General features: G+C 32.8%; 1 protein-coding gene across 1 annotated transcript in view; it reads left to right on the plus strand.

Annotated features, from left to right (window-relative positions):
* The window catches only part of CNBD1 (cyclic nucleotide binding domain containing 1), a 489,467-nt gene that overhangs the window by 243,946 nt on the left and 231,874 nt on the right, over positions 1-13,647 (plus strand). The gene's annotated exons all lie outside the window — the stretch shown is intronic.

The raw sequence follows: 13,647 nt of genomic DNA on the forward strand, positions 1-13,647 counted from the left end.
CTAAACTCATTCTCTGTCCATTATGCCACTGTTTTTATACAGAGTCTCTTCCGGGATCATGGCATTTAAAATCTAACTGTTTAATTTTGGAGAACATGTGTCTATTGAAATATGTCATATGTGTATTGACATGTTTCAAGAGTTTTCCCCCAATGGCCATCTCTCATAATTAGTTTCATTTAATCTGACATCAAGCAGTGAAAATTAAATCATAGGAGTTTTGCAAAGGATAAAATGATTTTGAAAGGCAAGAAAGAACATTCAAAATTGCTTTGCATTAGCTTGAGGACAGTAATTTCAAAATTAATTTGTTTTACCCTAAATCCCTGAAATTATATTTGTTATGGTAAAAAAAAATATGGAAACAACCTAGATGTTTTCCAATAGAAGACAGATTGCATTATGATACATCTCTTCTATGGAATAGAAGACTACATTATGATACATGTTTCCAATGAAATCCTAGGCAATTGTTAGGAAGAATGATCTCTGTATATATACACATGAAAACTTACTAAACGTATTGACAACAGTGGATACAAATAGAATAATTGTGGAATTATATAAATAATATCATATTTCACATATTTATGAAAAACTTGAAGTTATAGATATGTAAACATCTGTATATATACATATATAAGAACTCATAATAAAAAATACGTAGAAGTAGATCCAGAAAGCACTCCAAAAATAGGCATTTTAAAAATCGTTACCATGGTGGAGGGGAGAATTGAGGGAGTGAAAGGAAACAAGTTTTCTTTTACATATATTTGCATTGAATTTTTCACAGTAAGTCTATATTCTTGTGTTAGTGTTTGTAACTACATATTTGTTTTTTTCAAAAGTTTTTAAAATTACAGCTGGAAACAATAACTATTCTGATGGTTCTTATAACTTGGGTGATTGATTATTAAAATGTGAACTTCCATTCCTTGACAAACACTTATCAACTTAATTTGATCTTTTATATTAAATAAGGTTTTTCAATTCATATTTCAATAGAGCTTTTTGAAACACTTTATTAAAAAATGTAGAAGTCTTTGTCTTTACATATATCCGTATCAAAATCCTTCTCTTGAGTTTTTAAGACATCTGATTCTGACAGCCAGTTCTGTTTCACTATCAAAGCAGTCAATTCATTGAATATCTGACCTTTGTAAATCTATTCCTTCATCCAACTTTAAAAAAAGGTGCAACAAAGTGTCTTTCTCACTCCCTTTTCTTTATTCATATATGTCTTTCACCCCCTCTGCTATTATTTAAAGTGTTCCTCCTAGTAGCTCCTTGTCACCAGGCTGCTGACTTCAATCTGTGGCTGAGGCTTTGGTTTCTCGCCTGCAATTCCACACAGCTGTTTGCTCTTCTGTTCTCTTCTGGAAGGTTCTTTGGAGCTTTGTTATTTAAAGCCTCTTCCTAAACTCACCATTTACTCACTCATCTTCTCATTCAGTTTTCTTAAACAATAAAATATTAACAGGGATAACAATATTATTTAAGTACTGATTTTAAGTACTGAATAACACATATGTCTCTAGTTTAAGTGAAATGGAACTAAAACATAATTACTATGAGATTACTTATTACTTATTTACTATATTAATATTACTATATCTAGATATTACCTGTATTACTGTAATAAAAATTATATAAACTATACACTAGGTATAATAATTTTTATGCCATATATATCTATATATATCTATATATGTATATATATCTATATCTATATATAAATGTTACTTAATTCAAGTGACTTCAAGAGTTTTCCGTTGGATCTCTTATATTATGGCCTGAGCAGCAAGCATTTTTATGATTGGCAACCTAAAGCTCACGAAAGCTGAGAAAATTAGCTTACTTGAGAATTCAATTTAGTGGCTAACATGGAATTAGATCCTAGATCAAAATTTTATTACTATCCACCATTACATTAACACTGATACATTTCCATGAAATAATTATTATAAGGGATTTTTTTCTTTTATATCTATATCATCTTTACTGTTTTCTTTTTGAAGTCAGTTAAGTCTTAACAGTGTTATTTCTCTTTTATTTCTTTCACTTTATTTTATTTTATTTCCACCTTTTATGAGGTTATTTCAAAAACACCATATTTCCTCACTTAAATAAACTTTTGTATTTGTTTTTAATGCTAAAAATTATTTTTATATTACTAAATTTTAACATTTTTTTTAGCCTGCACAGACTTTCTTTTCTGTTGTGATTTAAATTTCATGTAACATATAAAAACACAGTAATGGGGCACCTGGGTGGCTCAGTCAGTTAAGCATCCCACTTCAGCTGAGGTCACAGTCTCACAGTTCATGAGTTCAAGCCCTGCATCACGTTCTCTACTGTCAGCACAGAGCTCACTTGGGATCCTGTCCCTATCTTGCTCTGCCCTTCCCTCACTTATGTGCACATTCTCTCTCTCAAAAGTAAATAAAAAACTTAAATAATAAATTAAAATAAATTAATTAAAAACTAAAAACACGGTAGCTAATTCTCATAGAAAATTTAGTGGGAATCTTTTCCATAAGTAAATTGACCATAATTCAAATAATATGCTCTTACAATAGAAATAGGTAAATAGTTAGTTCTACCATAAAGATTAAGATTCTCCTAAAGGCAAACATGGTCTTGAAGAACATGCATTGATCCTAAAGTATGGATGTGCTTTCACTACAACTAAGGAGTTCCCTATGATTCATGAAGTTTTGTCCTTGAAATCTGGCCAGAAATTTTTTTCAGTATTTATCTGCATTGTGAGGACCCAGTTCCATTTCTGTCTTTCCCCATCCAAGAGATGGTTGTGAGAAAATTAATACAACAGAAGCAAAAAAGCCCTTCAATCACACTACCATACCAAAGACGCTTTACCTTGATATTTATTTCTCTAATATTGCCATTGATTCTTACTTTCTTAAACAGTGAAACTTATAACAAGAGATGATGTTAAAAGTATTCAACACCTGGGGCGCCTGGGTGGCTCAGTCAGTTGAGCCTCCGACTTCCACTCAGGTCATGATCTCGCGGTTTGTGAGTTCCAGCCCCGCGTCGGGCTCTGTGCTGACCGCTCAGAGCCTGGAGCCAGCTTCAGATTCTGCATCTCCCTCTCTCTCTACCCCTCACCCACTCGCATTCTGTCTCTGTCTCTCTCAAAAATAAATAAACATTAGAAAAAAAAAGGTATTCAACATCTGATCAGAAATCAGAACAGGTGCTACCTAAGCACAATAAATACCTACTCTGAGCAGTTGATACAGGAGTATTAGTAAGTAATACCAGCCACATGTGCATAATTTCCTCCATTTCTGTTATTGGAATATTTTCAACTAATAAGAAACTACTTTTAAGGTTGCTTTACATAATTGCACTACTCAGTATCTAGAAATTAACAGTTTTTTTAACCTATCTGATTTTATTTAGATAATAGAATGGAACTAATATTTTTCAACCTCTCTAGGCTAATTTTTGGATTGGCATATTTCAGAAGAGTTGACAGCATTGCCAAATTATGGGGAGTTGTTTTTTAAATAAAGCTTTTTATGTACTTTTGTTATATGTGCAAAAACCCCAATGTGGTATTGTGCTAAATGCTTAGGAAGGAAAACGGCATAGAACTGGCTTCCATTTCATATAATAATATAAACATAAATAAGTAAATTTATGTTTATATTATTGATAACTGTATATTATTTAACAACATGTATTGTGTTTGATATGTGCTAGTGACTGTCACTGGAACTTATTTTCTAATGTGGGAAAAAAGAAAATAAATAGAAAATTAACACATAATATAACTTCAGGAAATACAATCTATGAAAAAAAAATAAAGCATAGGATTAGAGAAGGGCTAGAAATTAGAAAAAAATTAAAACATTTTTTTTGATGTTTGTTCATTTTTGGAAGACAGAGAGAGACAGAGCACAAGCAGGGGTGGAGCGGAGAAAGAGGGGGACACAGAATCTGAAGCAGGCTCCAGTCTCTGAGCTGTCAGCACAGAGTCTGAGTTGGGGCTTAAACTCACGAGCCAGGAAATCATGACCTGAGCCCAAGTCGGACGCTCAACTGACTGAGCCACCCAGGTGCCCCGGAAAAAATTTTTTTAATGATGATAATAATTACATATTTTATTTTATATTTTTATTTAAAAATTTTTAAGTTTTTATTTTAATTCCAGTTAGTTGACATACAGAGTTACATTCAACAATTCCATAATTGTGATTCAATAATTCCTATCACCTAGTACTTATTACAAAAGTGCACTCCTTAATCCCCATCACCATTTAAAAACCCATCCTCCCACCTACCTACCCTCTCTAAACCATCAGTTTGTTCTCTATAGTTAAGAATCTGTTTCTTGGTTTGTCTCTCTCTCTCTTTTTTTTTTTCCTTTGCTCATTTGTTTTGTTTCTTAAATTCCATTATGAGTGATATCATATGGTATTTGTCTTACTCTGACTGACTTATCTCATGTAGTATTATACTATCAAGCTCTACCCATATTGTTCCAAATGGCAAGATTTCATTTTTTTATGGATGAATAATATTCCATTGTGTATATATGCTAATCTTCTTTATTCATCTATAACTGGACGGTTAGGTTGGTTTCATAGTTTGGCTATTGCAAATAATGCTGCAATAAACATAGGAGTTCTTGTATCTCTTTGAATTAATGCAATTAATAGTGCAATTACTAGAACGTAGGGTAGTTCTACTTTAATTTTTTGAGGAACTTCCATACACTGTTTTCCACGGTGGCTATACCAGTTGCCTTCCTACCAACAGTGGAAGATTGTCCCTTCTTCTCCACATCCTCACCAACACTTGCTGTTTCTGGAATTTTTTGTTTGTTTTGTTTTGTGAAGCGATTCTGACAAATGTGAGGTGATATCTCATTGTAGTTTTGGTTTGTATTTCCCTAATGATAAGTGATGTTGAGCATCTTTTCATATGATTGTTGGTCTTCTGTATGTCTTCTTTGGAGAAATTGACAATCCTCTAACCAGACTCATTTAAAAAAAAAAGAGAAAGAGGACCCAAATAAACAAAATCACTCATGAAAGAGGAGAAAAAACAATCAATGCCACAGAAACACAAACAATTGTAGTAGAATATGAAAACCTATATGCCAACAAGTTCAACAACTTAGAAGAAATGGATAAATTCCTGGAAACATAAACTACCAAAACTGAAGTAAGAAGAAATAGAAAATTTGAACAGACCTATTACCAGCAATGAAATTGTATCAGTAAAAAAAAAAAAAAAGTCCAGTACCAGATGGCTTCCCAGGTTAATTCTACCAAATATTTGAAGAAGCATTAATACCTATTATTCTCAAACTAATCCAAAAAAAATAGAAGAGAAGGAAAACTTCCAAATTCAATCTACGAAGCCAGTATCACCCTGATACCAAAACCAGATAAAGACACCACAAAAAAAGAGAAGTATATAGATGCAAAATCCTCAACAAAATAGTAGCAAAGTGAATTTAACAATACATTAAAAAAATCATTCACTGTGAATAAATGGGATTTATTCCTGGGATGCAAGGTGGTTAATATTCGTAAAACAATTAATGTGATAGTCACATCAATAAGAGAAATGGTAAAAACCACATGAGCATTTCAATAGATGTAGAAAAAGTATTTGACAAAGTACAACACCGATTCATGGTAAAAACTCTCCGCAATGTAGGTCTAGAGGGAACATATATCAACATAATAAAGGTCTTATATGAAAAACCTACCCCCAACATTATACTCAATGGTGCAAAACTGAGAGCTTTTCCCATAAGGTCTGTAACAAGACAAGGATGTCTACTCTCACCCCTTTTAAAAATTCAACCTACTGGGGCGCCTGGGTGGCGCAGTCGGTTAAGCGTCCGACTTCAGCCAGGTCACGATCTCGCGGTTCGTGAGTTCGAGCCCCGCGTCAGGCTCTGGGCTGATGGCTCAGAGCCTGGAGCCTGTTTCTGATTCTGTGTCTCCCTCTCTCTCTGCCCCTCCCCCGTTCATGCTCTGTCTCTCTCTGTCCCAAAAATAAATAAACATTGAAAAAAAAAATTCAACCTACCATTGGAAGTCTTGGCCACAGCAATTAGAAAACAAAAAGAACTAAAAAGCATCCAAATTCATATGGAAGAAGTAAAAGTCTCACTGTTTGCAAATGACATAATACTATAAAGGAAACCCTAATGATTCCATCAAAAAACTGCTAGAACTGATACACAAATTCAGTAAAAATACAGGAAACAAACTCAAGGTACAGAAATCTGTTTCATTTGTATATACTAAAAATGAAGCAGCAGGAATTGAAGTTAAGAAAACTATCCCATTTACAATTGCACCAGAAACAATAAAAAACCTACAAATAAACTTAACCAAAGAGGTGAAGGAATGGTAGTCTGAAAAGTATAAAACACTGATGAAAAAAATTGAATACGACACAAAGAAATAGAAAGACATTCCATGCTCATGGATTGGAAGAAAAAATATTGTTAAAATGTCTATATTACCCAAAGCAATCTATAGGTTTAATGCAATCCCTATCAGTACACCAACATCATTTTTCACAAAATAATTATATATTTTATATAATATTTATTGATCTGACACTATTGTAAATTATTTATAAGTACTATGTCCTTAATACTTTCAAAACCCTATGACATGTATGTTATAATCCTTATTTTATAAAAGACAAACTTGAGAGACAGAGATATTAAGTTAAGCTAGACAAGATAATACAGGCAGAATGGTCAGATAACACATAAGATGCCTTGCTATGTTAACATGCAAAATAAGAATTGAAAAAATGATACTATTAATTTAATATTTGAAAGGCAATAAGACTTTTGAAAGTAACATTTTCTTCAGTGTTTTAGGATGACATTTCCTAAAGAGTATTCATAGAGTTCAGCTGCAGATAATGGACGTTAAAACAAACAGCTGTAAAAATAAACCAGAGAAGCCCTTTTGAAATGGCATGGTAAGGACTTCCAAAAATCCATAAATGCACAGAAAATATTGGCAAAACGGTCATTATCAACTTTTTCAGAATTCTGAAAAAGATCTACAACAATCCAAGATACATTTATTCAAGAACAATGGTGGAATCTTGGTAAGAAGAGTGAGTTTTACAGCATTTTGACTTGCCCTCTTCCCATCACACTATAACTTAGTTCTGCAGTAACCTGAACAGCAGCAGCCTTGCAATTATGGTCGCCATGAAAATCAGCAACAGCCACTGAAGGTGGCAGAATAGGTTTGGATCCCTCTTCGAAGTTCCATCCGAGAGATTTGTCACAATTTGATCTGTCTCTTGACTTCCAGGAATAGGCCCATTCATAGAGGCTATATATTAAAACAAACAAACAAAAGCAAAAACAAGTCAACTAATCCCCAAAAAAGCAGAGGAGAAAAGAGATATTAAATATTATGATGATCATAGGGGCGCCTGGGTGGCTCAGTCGGTTAAGTGTCAGACTTCAGCTCAGGTCACGATCTCGCGGTCTGTGAGTTCGAGCCCCGCGTCGGGCTCTGAGCTGATGGCTCAGAGCCTGGAGCCTGTTTCAGATTCTGTGTCTCCCTCTCTCTGCCCCTCCCCTGTTCATGCTCTGTCTCTCTCTGTCCCAAAAATAAATAAACGTTAAAAAAAATTTAAAAAAAGATAAATATTATGATGATCATAAATGGAATAGAGAATATAAAAATAATAGAGCAAATCAAAACCAAAACTATGTTTTTTGCAAAGAATAAAAAAACATTTACCTATATTTATCAAGAAAAAGGAGAGAACATTCAAATTACTAAAATCAGCAATAAAAGTGTGAACATCACCATTGACCTTATAAAAATAAAGATTATAAGGGAATACACAATAACTATATGCCAAAAAATTATATACCTTAGATATAATGAACAAATTTCCAGAAAGATACAAACTATCAAAACTGGTTCAAGAAGAAATAGGCTATCTGAATAGATCTATATCAAATAAATATATTTAATTAGTAATTTAAAAAATATTCCCACAAAGAAATGCCCAGATCCAGATGGCTTCATGTTGAAGTCTACCAAATATTTAAAGGAGCATTAATACCACAAGCAACAAATAATTTGAAAATAAATTAAGAAAGCAATTCCGTTTACAGTAGCCTCAAAAACATAACCTATTTAGGAATAGATTTAACGAAAAAGTGTAAATAAATAGAAATATCTCAGTGTTCATAGATCGAAAGACCTAATTTTGTTTATATGGTAATACTCCTAAATTGTTCTACAGATTTAACACAATCTCTAATACCAGCTGTCTTTTTGTAGGGGTTGGTAAGCTGATTCTAAAATTCATATGGAAATTTAGAGGGCCCAGAAAAGAAACAACTTTTTTTGGAAACAAACGACAAAGTTGGAGGACACACACATCTGATTCTGAAACTTACTACAAACCTACAGTTTCAAGGCAGTGTAAAACTGCCACAAAATAGATATAGAGATTAATGGAATAAATTGAAATGCAGATATAAAGCTTTAATTTCATGGTCAATGATTTGCAACAAGGGTGTTAATAAAATTCAGTTGTGGAAAAGATAATTTTTTCAACAAATGGTGCTGGCACAACTGGATGTCCATTCACATGCTAAAGAATGAAGTCAGACCTTTAACTCATACCATATATAATTACTAATCTAAAATGGATCAAAGACCTAAATGTAAGAACAAAACTATAGAATTCTTAAAAGAGAATTTATAAATTAATCTTGGTGGCCATGGGTTAAGCTATGCTTCCATAAACATGACACGGAAAGCACAAGTGACCAAAGAGAAATTAGATAATGTGGACTTTATAAAATTTTGGACTTCAAAAAGCACAATCAAAAAAGTGACAATGCAACCCTTGGAATGGGAGAAAGTTTTTGCAAATCATATATCTGATAAGAGACTCATCCAGATTATGAAGAACTCTTACAACTCAATAATAAAAAGCCAATTAACTCAATTGAAAAATGAACAAACTATCTGAACAGTCACATTTCAAAAGAAGATAAACAAATGGCAAAAGAGCACATTAAAATGCCCAATATCATTAGTCATTAGAGGATTGTATATCAAAACCACAGTTATATACCACTCCATACCTAGTAGTATGGTTTAAATATAAAAAATAAACAATAATAAATGTTGAGGATGTAGACAAATTGAAAGTCTCATACATTTCTGATGGGATTATAAAATGGTGAAGCCACTTTGGAAGACATTCTGACAGCTCTTCAAATGTTAAACAGAAAGTTATCATTTGATCCAGCAATTCTGCTCTTAGATGTACCAGATATTATGAAAACATACACTTATTTGAAGCTTGTACACAAATGTTCATAGTAGATTTATTCACAATAGCCCCAAAATGGAAACAGCCCAAATTTCCATCAAAAGATAAATGGATTTTTTAAAAATATGCTATATCCTCATAATAGAATGAGGATTCTATTTGTATTTGGCAATACAAAGGAATGAAGTACTGATACATGCCACTATCTGGATGGATCTTGAAAACATTTTGCTAAATGAGAGAAGCTAGTTAAAAACAATAGATATTTATAATTTCACTGATACGAAATGTCTGGAATAGGAAAATTCATTTGAGACAAGAATTAGTAGTTGACAGAAACTTGGGGAATGGGGCATGAGGCATGAGTTTCTTTTGAGGATGATGAAAATATTCTAACATTAGGATGTGATGCTGACTGTATGTCTCTTTGAATATACAAAAACAACAAAAAGGAAAGGAAAAAAAACACTGAATATACATTTAAAAAGAGTGAGTTTCATGGAATTTGAATTTTATCTCAATAAAGTCTTTTTAAAACTTGAGGTAAAATTCACATAATATTAATGATTAATCACTTTATTTTTAAAAATTTTTTTTTAATGTTTGTTTATTTTTGAGACAGAGAGAGACACAGCATGAGCAGGGAAGGGGCAGAGAGAGAGGGAGACACAGAATGTGAAGCAGGCTCCAGGCTCTGAGCTGTCAGCACAGAGCCCGACGCGGGGCGGGGCTCGAACTCACGAACTGTGAGATCGTGACCTGAGCGGAAGTCGGACGCTTAACCAACTGAGCCACCCAGGCGCCCCTGATTAATCACTTTAAAGGGTACAATTCAGTGGCATTTAGAACATTCAAAATGTTGTGGAACCACCACTACTATCTCATTCCAAGATATTTTCACCAACCCAAAATGAAACCCAAAACACAACAGCAGTTATTTTCCATTCTCCTTTTCTTAGCCCCTGGTAACCACTGGCCTGTTTTTTATCTCAATGGATTTACCTATTTTGGAAAATTCATATGAATAGAATCATACAATATGTGACCTTTCATGTCTGCCTTCTTTCACTTCACATGTTTTTGTGGTTCATCCACATTGTATCATGTACTTCATTCTTTCTATGGCTGAATATTCATTGTATAAGCTACTGTTTAAAGTACTTTTGTTGAAGCAGTCAGAAACCATTGGAGACCATTAATACATTAATATATGCCAGCACCTGGAGATCCCTGAAAGTTGAGGTCCATAAACTTTAATAAATGTTTAACATTAAATATATAAAGAACAAACAAACCAACAGAAATTAGTTTTCTGAGGAAACAGATTTGTGGAAGTTCAAAGACTTCAATATGCCAGCATGCATTGAATGTTTCCTGAAGAACACTACATAGACACTAAATGATTGCTGAAACAAGTTACCTCAGTGTTTTCCTTATCCCCCTCAGGAAGCAGCTCTATGCAGCATACCTGGGGAATACTACCATAGGAGAAAGAAACTTCTTCCTATTAGCTTTTTAAAAAATATCTTATGTTAGAGTAACAATGTTTCATGATGTGTATATTCCTTAACTACTTTTAATAATTTGATAGATGTATCTTAGCTTTGTAGGACTGTCCCTTTCTTATGTTTGAAGACTGAAATTCAGCCTTACTAGTTCAACTCTAGTGAAGGGTTAAACCAGGGCCTTTGAATCTGAAGCCAACCTTTTGTTTTCTTTTGCTTTTTCCTGCCTCTTCAAGCAAAAATAAAACATAAAATAAAATAAAATAAAATAAAATAAAATAAAATAAAAACATAAAATAAAATAAAATAAAATAAAATAAAATAAAATAAAATAAAATAATTCGTTAGGTAATTAAATTCCTGCACATCTACAATATCAAGAAACAGTGTTTTTAAGTGCATATCATCAAAAAGTTCATGGAGCAATATGTAACATTAACTGATACACTTCTTTTATGCATAATCTAGAATGTCTTTGCTCACATAATGGATCATAAAAAGCAATGTTGCTTTTATGATCCTTTCTAGTGTGAGAAGAGCTCTGCATGGTGATGCTCTTATCTACCAACAGAAGAATGGTTCTTGATGTGATATGTCCACCTGGATTTAGTGTTTAATGTAAATTTCATCTTTTAAATGTTCAGAGTACCATGTGACACTTTGTAAAAATGACACTAATAGGAGGGTTAAGATGTTTTTTTAGTGGTAAAGGAAAATATATAGAACTGTTTATTTTAAAACAAGATAGAACATTGAAAAATGTGATCTTAGGGAAGATAACGGTGTTTAGTTATCATAAGTCAGAAGTTAGAACATGTAAAATAATAAAAGTTATTTAAATGATGTATTGGCCCCAAATTTTGTATTTGTAGAGGAAATTAGTCAAATCATCAGTCAGTTTTGTATCCACAAAGTTTTTCCCACGAACTTTAAAAATTTACTAAAATTTACACATTTAGTATTAAAATGTGGTATAGCTTAAAATTAGGAATCACAGTGAAATTTTCCAAAAAAAATATTTTGAGTCCCTATGTACAAATCTTCATGATATTTAATTATTATTAGAAATAATGGCTTTGGCTTACCCAAAGCCATTATTTCTAAAGCTCAGCTTATTATTTATATGGATTTTTTTTTCAAGATTAACTGGCTTTTATTAACAACCATGAACCAAAACTTCGTCTTGTTATCCAGGGGTATATCTTAATCCAGAAAATAGTGGAGAATCCACCTGAAAGTTATATTTCTTAAGAGTAGATATTTTTTTTTAAATCTTCACTGAGATTTTTTTCTTTGTTTTAATAGACCAGAAAGCTTTTGATAACTAATTTATGTAATTTGAGGTCAGGAAAAACACATTTTTTGTGTGTTGTAGGTGCTTCTGTTTATTTTTAGAGGTAAAAATATTCTTAATTTACCACCTGCAAACTTCTAGGCATAGATACTATAACACTTTCTTCAGGCATGACTTAACCTCAAATTCTTCAACTTTCTAACGCTATTTTTTCTTCTCACCTCACCCAACAAGAGTTGACTCTAACACACTTATGTTCATAATCTGAAATATGGCCTAACCTTCAGTGCTTGGACAAAATAACCACTCAATAAACATTTGATAAGTTAATATATGCAATAATCAGTAGTGCAGGTAATTTCCAACCAATGCAATCTTGAATACACAGCACTGATTCACAATAATTTTTGTTCATTGATAGTCTGAAAATAGATGTCACTCACTCATTCTTTCAGATAAAGTAACACTTACCTTTGGATTATACCAGTGAATCCTATAGTCATATACCCAGATGCCATCCTTTTGATCTTCCCATATAGAAGTTGAACTAAGATTCCGTTCTGGGCAACCAGCTATCACCTGGCTCATTAGGCTTTTCACCTCTACCCATAAATCTTCTCACTATTTTGCAACATAGACGAGTTCATCCTGTAATAGATTGTTCATGGGTAGCTCGTCTGGTTTCAGGGGACCTAGCTGAAGTTCTCTTTGATTTTTAAATCCTTAGAAATAGTCTGTTATACCCTGGTACAAGATATTTTAAATAATGTGTTTTAGAAAAATATAGATGTGTTTGCAACATTGCTTGCTTTTTGGAGAACTCTTGGGAGAAATATATTCAGTGGTTTTGAAACTTCCAGTCAAGTCATTAAAAAAAATCTCTTGTGGTTGCTAAATCAGATAACTGATTATATTAAAAATTTTTTAAAGTAAGGAAAATGGAAAAAAATGGTCCATTATCTCCTTGCAAATTTATAGGTTTTTACAGAGTTTGTTTTCTAATTTAATTTATTCCTGCCTCTGTCTGTTTTTTTCTTACTCAATTTTCCTTCATTCTATTTCTTCACTGATTTTTAAAACAATATTGTATACATTTTTATAAGCTTACTTATAATTCCTTTTATTTTTTTTTTTTTTTAAATTTTTTTTTCCAACGTTTATTTATTTTTGGGACAGAGAGAGACAGAGCATGAACGGGGGAGGGGCAGAGAGAGAGGGAGACACAGAATTGGAAACAGGCTCCAGGCTCCGAGCCATCAGCCCAGAGCCTGACGCGGGGCTCGAACTCACGGACCGCGAGATCGTGACCTGGCTGAAGTCGGACGCTTAACCGACTGCGCCACCCAGGCGCCCCTTATAATTCCTTTCAGATAACAAGGTAGAGTCTAAATTAATGAATGAAATATTTTACTGAAAAAAATCAGAGGCCTTGGTCTTAACATATATGTTATAGATATGAACAAGCAATTTGAAATATGGAATTTTCTTAGTCCTTTTTTTTGTGAGAACTAAGTA

This window comes from Lynx rufus, unplaced genomic scaffold (genome assembly GCF_022079265.1).
Source record: "Lynx rufus isolate CCGP_SWC_20201006 ecotype Redwood Valley unplaced genomic scaffold, mLynRuf1.p SCAF_12, whole genome shotgun sequence".
NCBI lineage: Eukaryota > Metazoa > Chordata > Mammalia > Carnivora > Felidae > Lynx > Lynx rufus.